General features: G+C 38.9%; 1 long non-coding RNA gene across 4 annotated transcripts; it reads right to left on the bottom strand.

Moving 5' to 3' along the window:
* Nucleotides 1-3,580: 3,580 nt before the first annotated feature.
* LOC122051626 lies at nt 3,581-13,807 on the bottom strand. 4 transcript variants are annotated; one of them, XR_006131479.1, is made up of 4 exons: nt 13,127-13,795; nt 12,935-13,034; nt 11,093-12,400; nt 3,581-3,893 (listed from the first exon to the last, which is right to left on the bottom strand). It is a non-coding gene; the product is annotated as an uncharacterized LOC122051626 (long non-coding RNA). The 4 variants fall into 4 exon arrangements; XR_006131480.1 differs by lacking the exon at nt 3,581-3,893 and having other exon boundaries at nt 10,861-12,400; nt 13,127-13,381; nt 13,507-13,805; XR_006131478.1 differs by lacking the exon at nt 3,581-3,893 and having other exon boundaries at nt 10,861-11,161; nt 11,323-12,400.
* Between the last annotated feature and the right edge of the window lie 2,656 nt (nt 13,808-16,463).

Here is a 16,463-nt window from a genome sequence, read left to right as displayed (position 1 = left end):
TTTTCCCCCACCTTATTATATGATAGTTTAGGACTTAGGAGGTTAGCATGCCCATTTTTGTATTACACTAGTAGGGATCTTCAATTTGGCGAGCCCTACTCCCATATTATATTAGATACTATCTATATGTATTTTTTTTGGAGGAGAGACTACCTACAGTGACTGACTTTAGGTTACTCTCTTTCAAGGTCCAAGACTATATTCTATATTGAGTTCTGACTACCTGGAATTTACCGATCACATCTCGCGACGTTGCGATGAATTAAACTTAAAATTTTAAAAATTAAAACTTAAAATTTAAATAATAATAATAATAATAATTTAACTTAAACTTAAAAAAAATCTAACTTAAAAATTTAACTTAAACTTAAAAAATTAAAAATATAACTAAAAATTTATTTAACTTAAAATTAAAATATAAAAAATTTAACTTAAAATTAAAAATTAAAATTTAACTTTAAAAATAAATTTTAAATTTTAAAATTAAAATTAAAATTTAACTTAAAAATTAGAAATAAAAAATTGAATTTAAAAACTTAAAAAAAAAAATCTCCAGAAGGCGCCTCTGACACCATCGGAGGCTCCCCCAAAAGAGGCGGGAAAAATCCCGCCTAAACTATGGAAGGCGCCTTCAGTCATTTAAAGGTGCCCTGCATAAGGTATGGAAGGCGCCTTCCATGAAGCATGAAGGTGCCTCCGACCGTTTTTTTCCAGCGAACAGAACCGAGTTCTGTTCGTGATTTCAGCAGCAATAAGGTGCCTTCCAACCCGGATTTCTCAACATTTTCATCCTCAAAATCTCAAAAATATCTCCTAGGTATACCTTACCTTAATATGTATTTTCAATACTTAGTTTATATACTTTATATGCATTTTTCTTGTCTCTTTATGCTTATATGTGTATAAAATTAGGAAACGACGATATGTTCTCCCTAAGTCTAGCAATACTCCATCTACTGATGCTAGATTCCCTACTGAGCAGCTTAAGGTGTCCTTTTTACAATATACATATGTTCTATTGAAATCTAGGTACTTGAATAGAACCCTTTTTTACCCTGTATTGCACCCCTATCACACAGGTCATTGAGCATTATCAGTTAGATAAACTAGTTTACTACAGTCATGCAATAAATCTTGATTTGTGTGCTCAGTTCTATAATAACTTAGAAAAGATAGATGACCTGACCTACTCCACCAGAGTTGGTGAAAAGGATTTTCACTTTTTCCCCCACCTTATTATATGATAGTTTAGGACTTAGGAGGTTAGCATGCCCATTTTTGTATTACACTAGTAGGGATCTTCAATTTGGCGAGCCCTACTCCCATATTATATTAGATACTATCTATATGTATTTTTTTTGGAGGAGAGACTACCTACAGTGACTGACTTTAGGTTACTCTCTTTCAAGGTCCAAGACTATATTCTATATTGAGTTCTGACTACCTGGAATTTACCGATCACATCTCGCGACGTTGCGATGATGCGACCCTCCCACTCCTTCTTTTTGTATGCTCTTTGTCAACGTCTAGATATAGGCATTGCACTACATGTGTTTCATAATGTCATACATGCATCTAGTCTCGTCACTAGGCATCAGGTTCATATGCCCTATTGTCACATCTTGACATACATATTCTCGACCATAGGAGTAGATATGACCCAGGGTACGTCTAGCTCCCTTAGTGCATATGACGAGTTTGGTCAGCGTCAGCTGGCCCTAGTGCATATAGACATCACTGCTCAGAGGGTTCTAGCCTGGAGAGGTGGGTCGCAACCAGCCACACTAGTCGAGGTCGAGGATGACTTTCCATCTATTCTAGCCGAGGAAGAGGAGTGGCCAGAGTTTACGGCTGAGGAGATATTCGGGTATCCTCCGACTTCGGACCAGCCCTCGACCTCGACCCAGGCCTCGACTTCTCTATCCGTCGAGGATCAACTTGCTCAACTTGAGGAGTCCTCTGCGCATCTTCAGCAATTAGTCTCGGATGGATTCAGCACACTTCGAGGGGAGATGGCCACTGGATTTACTTCTCTCCGAGATGACATGACCACCTGATTTGAGCAGATTCTTCAGGCTCTGCGTGCTCCTGAGCGATCCCTACCACCACCTACTGACGATGATCAAACCAAATCATGTTACATACATTATTATGCATTGTATATGACTTGACTTACTATTTTCAGTTAGTTTTTTTTGTCTGATTGTTAAAATTAGGAATGGGTTTCATAGACTAGGACCATCATTTTCAAAATTTCCAAATTCTAGGGCAAAATTCTTTTTTTTCTCAAAATTCCCTTATTTTTAGAATTTTTAAAATTTTTAATTTTAGCCTTAGTATAGATCAAATCCTTAGAAAGCATGTTCCTATAGATCTAGGACTTGAGCATCTCACCAACACATTAGGACTACTTTATTTGTGATTGCCAAACTTAGAAAGGGGTGTATTGTCTAGACTTAAGATGCTTATATCAGTGCATCAGCATAAGTCTAGGTGTTAAATACCAAATCTATAGCAATGAGGTTAAGTAATCTAGGTTAGTCAAACACTAACTGGATAAAATGACTTAACCTGACTAACCAAGTGAACACTGTTATCTTCTGATAGCCAGTTAATAACTAACGATTAGACAATTAAGAATAATTCATAATTGATTAGATTATTTTGGAGTAATCTCAGGTTCAGGGGAGGATAAATAAGTCAACAAAATTTTATTTTACTCTTTCAAAAATCATTTTTAAAATTGTTACATGTTTTGAAAATTTATTTTGAAAACTGTTTCAATTTTTCCAAACTACTTTAAAAATAATTTTAAATGTTGCAGCACTTAGCATTTTAACTTTTTGTTTTAAAAGTTTTTTTTTTTTTTTTGGAGAACTTGCCATTTTCAAAATTATTGTTGGCAACCCTTAAAGTGTATAAAGTTAGTAGCTTTTAGAAGTATTTTCAACTTTATTAGTCTTGAGAAAATACTAATATATAGTATTTTAAAATTTGTTTTGAAATACTAATATACAATGGATTCTTCCTCGGGACCCCGCATAACAGGACCTTCGTGCACCAAGCTTCCCTTTTTTAAAAAAAAATGTTTTTAAAAAAATTCTTTTCTGATCTACAAAATGTCTTGAAAACATTTTGAAAAGGTTTTTGAAAAGATTATTTTCAAAATTATTTTTTTTAAAACTTTGAAATTTTTAATAAGTTGTTTTCTTTTCCATTTTGAAATGTTAAGTGGTTTTAAAACTATCTTTAAACATATTTTGTAAAATATATTTTGAGAAGTTTTTATGGTTATATATTTTTTTTCCCTCCCTCAAGTAATCTTGAAAAACTATTTATTGTATAAATTTCCCTTTTTTTTACTTTTCTTAGAACATCTTTTGCGTAAATATCTATTCCTGTTTTTTGATAAATACCAAAGGGGGAGTGTCACACCCCAGAGGAGTCCTTGCTAGAGGAAAATCCGATAGTATCTTCCTGTACCGGTAACAATCTGAAGCATGAATACATCCACAAGAATACATCAGCCCACACGGCTAGAATATATATATACAACCACGCAGTTATATACTCAGCCCACTCGGCTGGAACAAAATAACCACAACCATATAGTTATATATATAACATCCCACACGGCAGTACTAAGAAGAACACAACGGAAAAAAAATAAAAGGGAAGCTCATACAAACAAAAACAACACAATGCGTGCCGACATGGCTTAAAACACAAATACAACACCAAAAAATAATGAAATAGCCACATGGCTAAACACGAATACCATGCCAAATCAATAAAGAATATATAAAAAGATATCAAGAGCGAGGTAAACCGTCTTCTGATGTGACGTGGGACCGACAGACAGGATACTCCAAGCGACATGACATATCTATATGCTAAACAAAAAATAACAGGAAAAATAAGGGGTAGTGAGTTCAACAACTCAGCGGTATCGAACTAACATGCATAGTAAGATATATCTAACAATAATAATCATGGAGTACAGTCTCCTGATCAATAATAAGAAATACAAAATTTAACAACAGAAGAAAAACTGTACTCACCAGGGCCTCCTGATCATGTTTCCTGAATGCATGTCAATCATATGCATCCATAAAAAATGCAACATCCAAAATGCAGCAATCACAAGCAATAAATGCAATCCATGCATATGATGCAAAAGACATGATCACCCCTGATGCCAATCAGCCACCTCACACGCGATGGTGAGGCCGAGTGGGTAGGGATATGACAACTGTGCACTCTGCCATCACTACTTCTGAGTGACCGAGTGGACAGGATGCTGTCGGAGTACACCTATCCTCCTATCCCAAACAGAGTGGGGGAACCAAAGCTCTCATCTTCCTGTGTCATAGTGAAGAGGAGGGAACTCTGCCCGCTACCACGCTGCAGTCAACACTACCCATGAGCGGACCAGCGGAGCCTGATAGAGCAAAACTGCCATACACCTTGCCTGATAAACCACTAACCCATAAGTGGTTGTGTGTGCAGATCATGTAACTGGCGATGTGCTCAACAACAATGGAGCTGACAATCGCTCAGCATGTAATCATGCAAAATGGTGCATGACACTAAAGCATGTAAATCCTGAAAAATATCAGCCTCCTCATAATGTGTACCAAAAAGGAAACCAAGTCCATAATAATGATCTAGGTACACATGCCAGAAAATAAACCTAGGTACACATGCCAAGTAATAAACTTAGGTACACATGCCAAGTAATAAACTTAGGTACACATGCCAAGTGACAAACCTAGGTACACATACCAGGTAATAAAACTAGGAACACAAGTCAAGTATATCTAGTAGCTAGACCTTTATCCGAAAATACATTGTATGTCACTACATAAGTACACATGGCAAGAATCAAGAGGACATACACATAAATGCACAACAAATAATAACATAGGCATACTATGGGTATCAAGTAGTGACATACCTAGCAGATATAAACATAACTATTACTACTAGTTATAACCTACTAAGCATATCAAAAAGACAATATCAAAAAGATAAGTAAAAGGTACCCGCCTTTATCTATCAATCATGCTAAACAATCCCACATTGAGACGCTTGTCTCGAATCAGAGTTCTACAAATCACATGATGTACAGTTTAACTAATCACATATACAATAATTAGCTAAACCCAAAACTCAATCTTAATTCAATTAGGTAACCATGTTTAATTCCACCTAATGATCCAAATCCAATTAAATGATAAATCCATTCTTAATCCACCGATAAATTCTTTAATTTTCACCAATCAATCATGGCAACCCCAATCAGTTAATGATTCCCTTTTTCACCATCATTTAATCCATGTATCAACTACAAGCATAATGAACCACACCAACAAAATAGATTAAATAACCCTATTCAATCTACCATCCGAATATACAACTCAATTACATCTCAACAATAACAAAATCATCCATATTCCACAATCAATCAACACTAATCATCACACTCATCAAAATTGTCTTTCCAATCACCCATCTAATTAACCAAATCACCAAGATAGCCCTCAGGAATCAATTACCCCATAAACAATCACAATTACATTGGATTAAGCATTCCATAATTAAATTAGATTAAACTAACTTGAATTAATCCCAACAACTCACCCAAATCTCAGATGCTCCCTATTAATTCATTGCTAGAGGAGCTGGCTGACAAGAAATGTGGTCGAAGCTCTGGTCCGCCGACAAATAGTGCTGATCGAAGCTACAAAGACCTGTCAAGCATCAAATATCCACATCCCAATACACAGAATAGAAAATTGATCACTGCCAATCCAATTCCAAGCATTTCCTTACCTTAATCTAATACCGGCAGTCTCCTCTCCATTTCTGGCTCTTCCAACGATGATTCACAGCAATCGACGATAGATGTTTGGTGGTTGGAGGTGGAAACAGCATCAATGGTTACCAAAACTGATCAATGGCCACGTCTTGGATGGCTAGATAGCTACGACACTAACTGTGGCAACGAGTAGAGGGTGACGACATCGACTGGGATTTGGCGACAATGGATTGGCTGGGATCGGACAACAATGTTCCAATGATGCACGACTGCAAACAACAATGTTGAGCAAAGATATAGGGCACGGGAGAGAAATGAGGAGAAGAGGAAGTGAGGGCAGCAGTGGAATCGGGAAATAAGGCTCGGCACAATCGAAGGGTGTCGGATCTCTTACTTGTGGCCGAAGGAAAGGTCGGCGATGAGATGGTGGCCGCAACATCGATCTAGAGAGTGCCACGCATGAGAGGGAAACGACGTGGATCTAGGGCGCGCATGAGGAAGAAAAGAAGAGTTGTGACTCCCGGCCGATGGTGGATCGAGATCGCAATATCTGACGATCGGAGTTCTATGGTCAGCGACGATGAAGGATTGGGAGAGGCGAGGTCGGCATGAGAGGAAGAGAGGAAGAGGGGATCAGCGCGAGAGGAAGAGAGGAAGAGGGGAATCGGGAGAGGAAGAGAAAGAAAAATAGGGACTTAAGGCTTAATTAAATACCTAGGGTTAATTAAATCTATCAACTCCCACTTTAATTGGGATATCCAAACAGGCTTTCACTTAGCCTATAAATTCATCCCCTTAAATCCGTCATACGAGTTCCGAAAAATTCTCAAAAAATTCTTAAAAATTTCTAAAAATTCCGGTAAGATTATTCGTCCATTAAACCTTATTATTTTATTACTATTTTTTATGGTATTTTACATTCTCCTCCACTAATAAAAATTTGATCCCTAAATTTTTTGTTATTTACCATCAGCAAGTACTAACAATAAATAAACAGTATAAATGCTATTGTTGTAGGAGAACTCTACTAATGGCAGGTGGTCCTGCCAGCTGCCTCTGAAATCCATAACGCATGACCTTAGCAAGTCCTCTAAAGTCTGAATGGTCCGTTCTGACTGTCCATCTGTCTGCAAATGGAATGTTGTACTGAAATGGAGCTGTGTACCCAATACCTGCTGCAAACTCTGCTAGAACCAGGACATGAACCATGAGTCTCTATCCGATATAATGCTCAAAGGAACACCATGCAATCTGCCAATTGATCTAGAATGGGTCTTCCAAATCGCTAAGAAGTGTGCGAATTTGGTTAATCGGTCAACGATTACCCAAATCGCGTCATGGCCTCGTCGTGTCCTAGGCAATCCCACCATAAAATCCATAGTGATGTGCTCTCATTTCCACTCCGAAATAGGATTCCTCTGAAGTAATCTGGCAGGTTTATGGTGCTCAATCTTCCCCTGCCGACAGACAAGACATCTAGCTCCAAACTCCGCGATGTCTTTCTTGATGTCATTCCACCAATAGGAACACCTCAAATCTCGATACATGCGAGTTATGCCTAGGTGGATAACAAATCGGGAGTGATGAGACTCCTAAAGTAACTCCTCCATAACTGGGTGAGATTGAGGTACGTATAATCTTCCTCGGAAATAAATAATACCCTCGTCATCTCAGGTGAACTCCGTCTGCTGCCCAGAAGCTATCTGGCTGCCAATGGACTGTAAGCGTTGATCACCGGCCAGGGCCTCTCGGATCCTCATCCTGATCAATGACTGAGCAACAATGGTAACCAGAATATCTTGCTCTATTTGTCCCTGCTCCTCAAGGCCAAACTCGGAGAAACCCTGAATCAAGTCCGTGACTAAAACTCGGTGGCAAGCTAAAGTCCCTCTGGACTTCCGGCTAAGTACATCGGCAACCACATTAGCTTTCCCTGAGTGGTGGCTAATGGTACAGTCATAATCCTTCAGGAACTCCATCCATCTCCTCTGTCGGAGACTGAGTTCTTTCTAGGTGAAAAGATATTTGAGACTCTTATAATCAGTGAGAATCTCAAATGTAATACCATACAGATGATGCTGCCAAATCTTTAAAGCAAAGATAATGGCGGCCAGCTCTAGATTATGTACTGGGTAGTTCTTCTCAGGCTCCTTTAACTGACGAGAAGCATAGGAGACTACCTTGCCATGTTGTATCAAAACAACTCCCAAGCCCTGTAGAGAAGCGGCGGTGTAGAGTACGAATCCGTCCTCTCCAGAGGGCAAAACCAGAAATGGTGCCAACACTAATCTCCGCTTCGACTCCTGGAAGCTGGTCTCGCAGGCTCCTGACCATGTAACTTCACGCCTTTCCTAGTCAGGCGTGGCAGAGGCATAGCAATGCGAGAGAACCCCTCAACGAACCGTCTGTAATATCTGACCAATCCTAAAATATTACGAATCTCCTGAACTAATTTTGGCTATTACCAGTTGGTGACAGCCTTGATCTTCTGAGAATCTACTAAAATACTTCGGATAGAAACCACGTGTCCCAAAAAACCGACTAAGGATAGCCAAAAAGCACACTTGCTGAACTTCGTATATAGACGATGTCATCAAAGAGGCTCCAAGACTATGTGAAGATGTTGTTCATGTTCCTCCTCGGAATGCAAGTAGATCAAAATATCGTCGATGAAGACGATAACGAATCGGTCTAGATACTCTAGGAAGACACGGTTCATCAAATCCATAAATACCGCTGGAGCATTGGTAAGCCCAAATGACATTACCAAAAACTCATAATGTCCGTATATAAGGCATACTCAACCATAAGATTACTAGCAAAGAATCTGTAATCTGATCACCAACTACATATCACCAAATCCTTAAATATCACACATGACACTCACTATGTCACCATCAATGACAACCCCATCTAAAAGATCATCAAAACAAATATCCACTAATAGATCATCAAAACAAATACCCACTAATAGATTATCAAAACAATTATCCACTAATAGATTATCAGACAACCACATAACTCAACATTTAATCCAATAATTCATTAGAAATCAACATATCACAATATCTAATCTCACAATATTCCTTACCCTTAAACCATCCTCAACAATAATCAACCATGATAACTCCACAATGACCAATTTTCATCGTATCGGGTACCCTAATATCCAAAAATATGAGTATAAAAATTCTACTAATCCTATTCAAACAATGTCTAAGGAGTATGTCAAATCTCATCCTTTAGATACTCAAATATCCACAATTAAAGAATCACAATCCAAATTTCAAAGGGTCACTCAACCTCTTGATTGAAAGTCTACCCATCAGAGAGTATCACCATAAATCTCATAATTATATCCGTAAATGTCTTCCGATAAATGTAGACAAAAGATTGAACACTCCAATCTGAATTATAGACTTCAATACCTTGGTAAAATGATCATGTGGTCAAAGTCTCGGCTTACTCGATGGAGGCAATGCTAGTTGAGTCAATTAACCATTGTCTTATAACACATCATACTACGATTGCTCCACCTGAGGTTCAGTAACCTCTAGTGATGAGCAATTCCCACAAGGGTAGAGAAGTACTATCAACAAATAGCTAACCGACATAACTGTCTATCAATGCTCTGCTCCTCGTAAATCATCATAAGATATTTTCACTCAGTGAACGTGAAACTTCATAGATGTTAATCAACTAACACTATCTTTGTATCACTGCGGGTCATAAATCTCTAGATACCATCAAGGATATCCGTGATCGACCCATGAGTCAGGATCCCCCATGGAATAGCATTAGGCAAGTCAACTGACCATCACCTTATTAACCATCATACCACCAAAGGAGGCAGAAAAGTACTCGCTCTCAAAACACCTCAACATAATCACCCAATCATGCCTTGATCTCAAAAATCATCATCTGCTTCTTCCTTCACGTGATGCCTTGTCACGTAAAAGATAAGCAGCTAACTTAACCTTTTCTTACGCCAATACAAACTATATATATCCAAATGTACCCTCCAATTCATACACCCATGAAATGGTTGTATCTCGTAAGTGTCAAACAGCTAGCTCTAGACCTTTCCACATGAGTGGGGGTATTCTATCCGAATGTACCTTCTAAGTCATCCTACCAGGTACAGACGATACAAGGTCAAAGTTCCCATGGAATAGGATATGTCAATCCTCTACAAACTGACCAAACCAACAATGGTATACGGCTAATTCAGTCTCCACTATATTGGTACAAGCCATGTACCAAAATATGCCTCAAAATATCTAACAAAACACGAGCAACCCAAAAAAATTAAAATCTCTATAGAAATAGAGTAAGTCGGTCCCTTACTGATCGAACCAGCAAAATAGATTGGTCATCAACTAACTGATCCAATAAGATTACATCAATCCTCAACAAAAGTAACTAAGGTAAATCAACCACAACTACCCAAGTCAATAAGGATAAATCAGTCTTCTACAAATAGAACTAAAGAGAATATAAATTAATCCTCTACAGACTAAGTCAACATGATTATTACTGGTGTATAATATGACGAATCCCTATGACTGTTATCCTTGATCTCCAGTAGGGTCAACCGTGATCAGTGGTTAACCCATCACATGAAATATATGCTACAACAATTAGACGAATACTAAAAGAGTACTAACACATGTCATAACTAACTATCATAGATAACTATATATGTACTAAAAGAAGTGCATGATAACAGTATCAAACATACCTCCTATAGCTTAGAGATGTCCTATTGTTGCCTGGTCCCAAAACTTGAAAAGCCACATCGAGAAAACCAAATCATGAAATCCAAAACATGGAAACCAGGCCTCGTAAACCTGTGGCTCTAATACTAATAAATTGTCACACCCAGAGGAGTCCCTGCCAAAGGAAAATCCGGCAACATCTCCCTTGTACTAGTGACAATCTGAAGCATGAATACATCCACAAGAATACATTAGCCTACACGGCTGGAATATATATACAACCACGCAGTTATATACTTAGCCCACTCAGTTGGAACAAAATAACCATAACCACGCAGTTATATATATATAACAGCCCACAAGGTTATACTAAGAACACAACAAAAAAAAAACAAAAGGGAAGCACATACAAACTAAAACAACACAATGTGTGTCGGCACGGCTTAAAACACAAATACAACACCAAAAATAACGAAATAGTCACATGGCTAAACACCAATACCATGCCAAATTAATAAAGAATATATAAAAAGAAATCAAGAGCGAGGTAAACCGTCTTCTGATGTGACGTGGGACTGACAAACAGGATACTCCAAGCGACACGATATATCTATGTGATAACCTGAAAATAACAGGAAAAAAAGGGTAGTGAGTTCAACAACTCAGCGGTATCGAACTAACATGCATAGTAAGATATATCTAACAATAATAATCATGGAGTACAGTCTCCTGATCAATAATAGGGAATACAAAATTGAACAATATAAGAAAAACTGTACTCACCAGAGCCTCCTATCCTGACATAAGGGTGGGAACCACACTAACAGATGTAGGGTCATCAAACCAAATACATCATATCTCCTGTATGCATGTCAATCATATGCATCCATAAAAAATGCAACATCCAAAATGCAGCAATCACAAACAATAAATGCAATCCATGCATATGATGCAAAAGACATGATCACCCCTGACGCCAGTCAGCCACCTCACACGCGATGGTGAGGCCAAGTGGGTAGGGATATGACAATTGTGTACTCTGCCATCACTACTTCTAAGTGACCGAGTGGACAGGATGTTGTCGGAGTACACCTATCCTCCTATCCCAAACAGAGTGGGGGAGCCAAAGCTCTCATCTCCCTGTGTCATAGTGAAGAGGAGGGATCCCTGCCCGCTACCACGCTGCAGTCAACACTACCCATGAGCGGACCAGCGGAGCCTGATAGAGCAAAACTGTCATACACCTTGCCTGATAAACCACTAACCCATAAGTGGTTGTGTGTGCAGATCATGTAACTGGCGATGTACTCAACAACAATGGAGCCGACAATCGCTCAGCATGCAATCATGTAAAATGGTGCATGACACTAAAGCATGTAAATTCTGAAAAATACCAACCTCCTCATAATGTGTACCAAAAAGGAAACCAAGTCCATAATAATGATCTAGGTACACATGCCAGAAAATAAACCTAGGTACACATGCCAAGTAATAAACTTAGGTACACATGCCAATTAATAAATCTAGGTACACATACCAAGTAATAAAACTAGGAACACAAGACAAGTATATCTAATAGCTAGACCTTTATTCGGAAATGCATTGTATGTCACTACATAAGTACACATGCCAAGACTCAAGAGGACATACACATAAATGCACAACAAATAATAACATAGGCATACTACGGGTATCAAGTAGTGACATACCTAGCAAATATAAACATAACTATTACTACTAGTTATAACCTACTAAGCATATCATAAAGACAATATCAAAAAGATAAGTCAAAGGTACTCGCCTTTATCTGTCAATTGTGCTAAACAATCCAATGTCGAGACGCTTGTCTCGAATCAGAGTCCTGCAAATCACATGATGTACAGTTTAGCTAATCACATATACAATAATTAGCTAAACCCAAAACTCAATTTTAATTCGATTAGGTAACCATGTTTAATTCCACCTAATGATCCAAATCCAATTAGATGATAAATCCATTCTTAATCCACCGATAAATTCTTTAATTTTCACCAATCAATCAGGGCAACCTCAATCAGTTAATGATTCCCTTTTTCACCATCATTTAATCCATGTATCAACTACAAGCATAATGAACCACACCAACAAAATAGATTAAATAACCCTATTCAATCTACCATCCGAATATACAAACTCAATTACATCTCAACAATAACAAAATCATCCATATTCCACAATCAATCAACACTAATCATCACACTCATCAAAATTGTATTTCCAATCACCCATCTAATTAAGAAATCACCAAGATAACCCTCATGAATCAATTACCCCATAAACAATCACAATTACATTGGATTAAACATTCCATAATCAAATTAGATTAAACTAACTTGAATCAATCCCAACAACTCACCCAAATTTCAGATGCTCCCTATTAATTCATTGCTGGAGGAGCTGGTTGCCAATAAATGTGGTCGGAGCTCTGGTCCACCGGCAAATAGTGTTGACGGAAGCTACAAAGACCTGTCAAGCATCAAATCTCCACATCCCAATACACAGAATAGAAAATTGATCACTGCCAATCCAATTCCAAGCATTTCCTTACCTTAATCTAATACCGGCAGTCTCCTCTCCATTTCTGGCTCTTCCAACGATGATTCACAGCAATCGATGATAGACGTTTGGTGGTCGGAGGTGGAAACAGCATCAATGGTTACCGAAACTGATCAATGGCCACATCTTGGATGGCCAGATAGCCATGACACTAACTGTGGCAATGAGCAGAGGTTGACGGCGTCGACTGGGATTTGCCAGCAATGGATTGGATGGGATCGGACAGCAATGTTCCGATGATGCATGACTGCAAACAACAATATCGAGAGAAGATCTAGGGCACAGGAGAGAAATGAGGAGAAGAGGAAGCGAGGGCGGCAGTGGAATCAGGAAATATGGCTCAGCACAATCGAAGGGTGTCGGATCTCTTACTTGTGGCTGAAGGAAAGGTCAGCGATGAGATGGTGGCCGCAACATCGATCCAGAGAGCGCCACGCATGAGAGGGAGACAGCTTGGATCTAGGGCGCGCGTGAGGAAGAAAAGAAGAGTTGTGACTCCCGGTCGACGGTGGATCGAGATCGTAATATCCGGAAATCGGAGCTCTATGGTTAGCGGCGATGAAGGATTGGGAGAGGAGAGGTTGGCGTGAGAGGAAGAGAGGAAGAGGGGGTCGACGCGAGAGGAAGAGAGGAAGAGGGGAATCAGGAGAGGAAGAGAAAGAAAAATAGGGACTTAGGGCATAATTAAATACCTATGGTTAATTAAATCTATCAACTCCCACTTTAATTGGGATATCCAAATAGATTTTCACTTATACTATAAATTCATCCCCATAAACTCGTCATATGAGCTCCGAAAAATTATCAGAAAATTCCTAAAAATTCCGATAAGGTTATTCATCCATTAAACCTTATTATTTATTACTATTTTTTTACGGTATTTTACAGGGAAGGTTAAGGGGTTAAGTTGATTAAGTTAGCAAACTCTGAAACGAATTAAATCTGAATAACTTAAATCATATTCTGTGTCTATTTTTTGTGTGTTTTTTCCTTAACTTAACTCGAATTGTCATTGCATCAAAAAGGGGAAGATAATTGGTGTAGTTTTACACTAACGGTCTAACTCAGGTTTTGATGAATGACAAGTAAGTCAAGTTAGGTTTTGTTGTGATCTGACCACTTGATTATGCGTGTAGAAAATCTAGCTAGGTCAACGGGCAGACCGGATAGTTGGTACGAAATCTAGCTAGGTCGACGGGTCGAGCGGATAGCTGGTATGAAATCCAGCTAGGTCGACGAACCGATCGGATAGCTAGTAAAAAGTCCAGATAAGTCGACAAACTGATCAGATATCTGGCAAGAAGTCCAGCTAGGTAAATGGGACGACTGGACAGCTAGCATGAAGTCCAGACAGGTTGACAATCTAACCGGATGTCTGGCAAACTAGTAAGCTAAGGTAAGTTACTGGAGGAGAGTGACCAAGTAAGGACGTGTCCCGGTTTGTGGGACAGTAGGCGTCGGTCCAGTTTAGGTTCATTTGGAATCCCTAAACTAAGACCTGGCCTTGACTAGTTCCTGGTCCAGGGAGGATAGGAACTAATTACCACTCTTTAATTATAATTATGCTAACACTTGTCTTGCAGATTTATTGGACTAACATTGTTTTGCAGGACGAAAGAGAAAAATTGCGTTTAGGTGAACAGTGCCCAAAGGCACCTTCCATGGCTATGGAAGGAGCCTTCACACTGTTCATAGAAGGCGCTTTCCATGGCCATGGAAGGCGCCTTCCGCAGGATAAACTTGGACGTCGTCGTGGATAAGAGTCGGGTTATTTGGGATAGCGTTTGACCAATTGAAGGTGTCTTCCACGCCTACGGAAGGCGCCTTCCACAGCCTATATAAAGCAGGCTCGACCAAGCAACCAAGAACAACACTTATACAAGCTACTGCTCGCCCATTTGAGGCTCTGACTGCTCCGAGCTCTTGCTATGACTCTGCTACAAAGTTGTTGCGTCCGATGACTGCCCTGAGGACTTCTGATCATGACAGACAGACCTACTCTGACATGAACGCTTTTACATCAATTCTTAAAGTGTCGGTAACAAGATTTCTAGTTGTAATTAAATTCTAGAAATGGAAAGTGTAGTCTGTTACACTTCTCTAAACTTTCTCTGTACTCGATTCCCTCTTCCGGAGGTATCGAAAGAGGTTTTTAATGGATTACCCATCGATTGGTCTGCGGGACCTGGGTATTGGAGTAGCAGTCATCGAAGGCTCTGAACCAAGTAAAATCACTTGTGTTTTCCTATGTTGTTCACCCTTTTAATTTCCGTTGCGCATACCAGTGATTTCAAAACAAAAAAAAATATGAGTTTTTGAAAACCACATGATTCACCCTCCCCCCTTCTCCTCTTACATGCATAATTGATCCAACAGAAATCCCTAAATCACATAAATATGATGATTTTAATATAATTATACATAAATAAACTAATGATTAAATTCCTAATTTGGGTCTATATAAAAGAATAAATAATTTTGAGATTGGGGATTGGAGAAGGAGTTTCTGTCGACCCTAGCATTGGGGAGAGAGAGAGAGGGGGGAGGGGGAGTTGTGGAGTGGGAAGGTTGAAGGAAGAAGCCGAGATTCGATCTCATCCCTCGCCTTCACACCCGTAATTGATTCTTCAACATAAAAGAAAAAGGTGTGTTCTCTCTCTTGATGCAATAATCAATTCATATAGATTGTGCAGACATAGATATCAAGGTTGCATGCTATAGTATTTATGTGTCTTATAAACCCTAAACACGTTCAATTTTCTGTCTTGATCATTAATTAGTTTAATTTATATAACTTGTTAATGTTATGCTTAAGATGGGAAATAGCTTGGGAAAATCAACAATCTGATTTTACCATTACCAATCGACTGGTACTTACATCAGTCGACTGGTGCTGTCTAACGACACTCCACAGAATTCGTGGTTTTGCCAACGACTCTTTACTAGTTATTTACCAGTCGATTGCTATATTATACGAGTCGACTATTACAATGTGCCAGTCGACTAGCTACATTACTAGTCAGCTGGCTATAGTGTCAGTCAGCTGGTTATAGTACTAATAGACTAGTTTTCATAGTCGTTGGGTATACAAATATTTTGTGTCTTGCCCTAATCGACTGGTTCAATTGCTAGTAGACCAGTAAAACCCTAAACATAGGATTTTAACTCGAGTACAATCTCTGATGCACGTGGCCTTGCTCGTACAACCTCAACCTTACTTTCTAGCCTCCTCCATTAGTCTTACGCCCCTCTAATGCTTCCCAATTCTTAATGCCTTGCCTTCAAGAGCTTTCATCGACCTTGTCCTTTATTATTAGGTATTCCATTGC

The sequence above is a fragment of the Zingiber officinale genome, chromosome 3A (genome assembly GCF_018446385.1).
Source record: "Zingiber officinale cultivar Zhangliang chromosome 3A, Zo_v1.1, whole genome shotgun sequence".
Classification (NCBI taxonomy): Eukaryota; Viridiplantae; Streptophyta; class Magnoliopsida; order Zingiberales; family Zingiberaceae; genus Zingiber; species Zingiber officinale.
The sequence above is the reverse complement of the archived record's forward strand: the minus strand, read 5'-3'. Positions and strand labels throughout refer to the sequence as shown.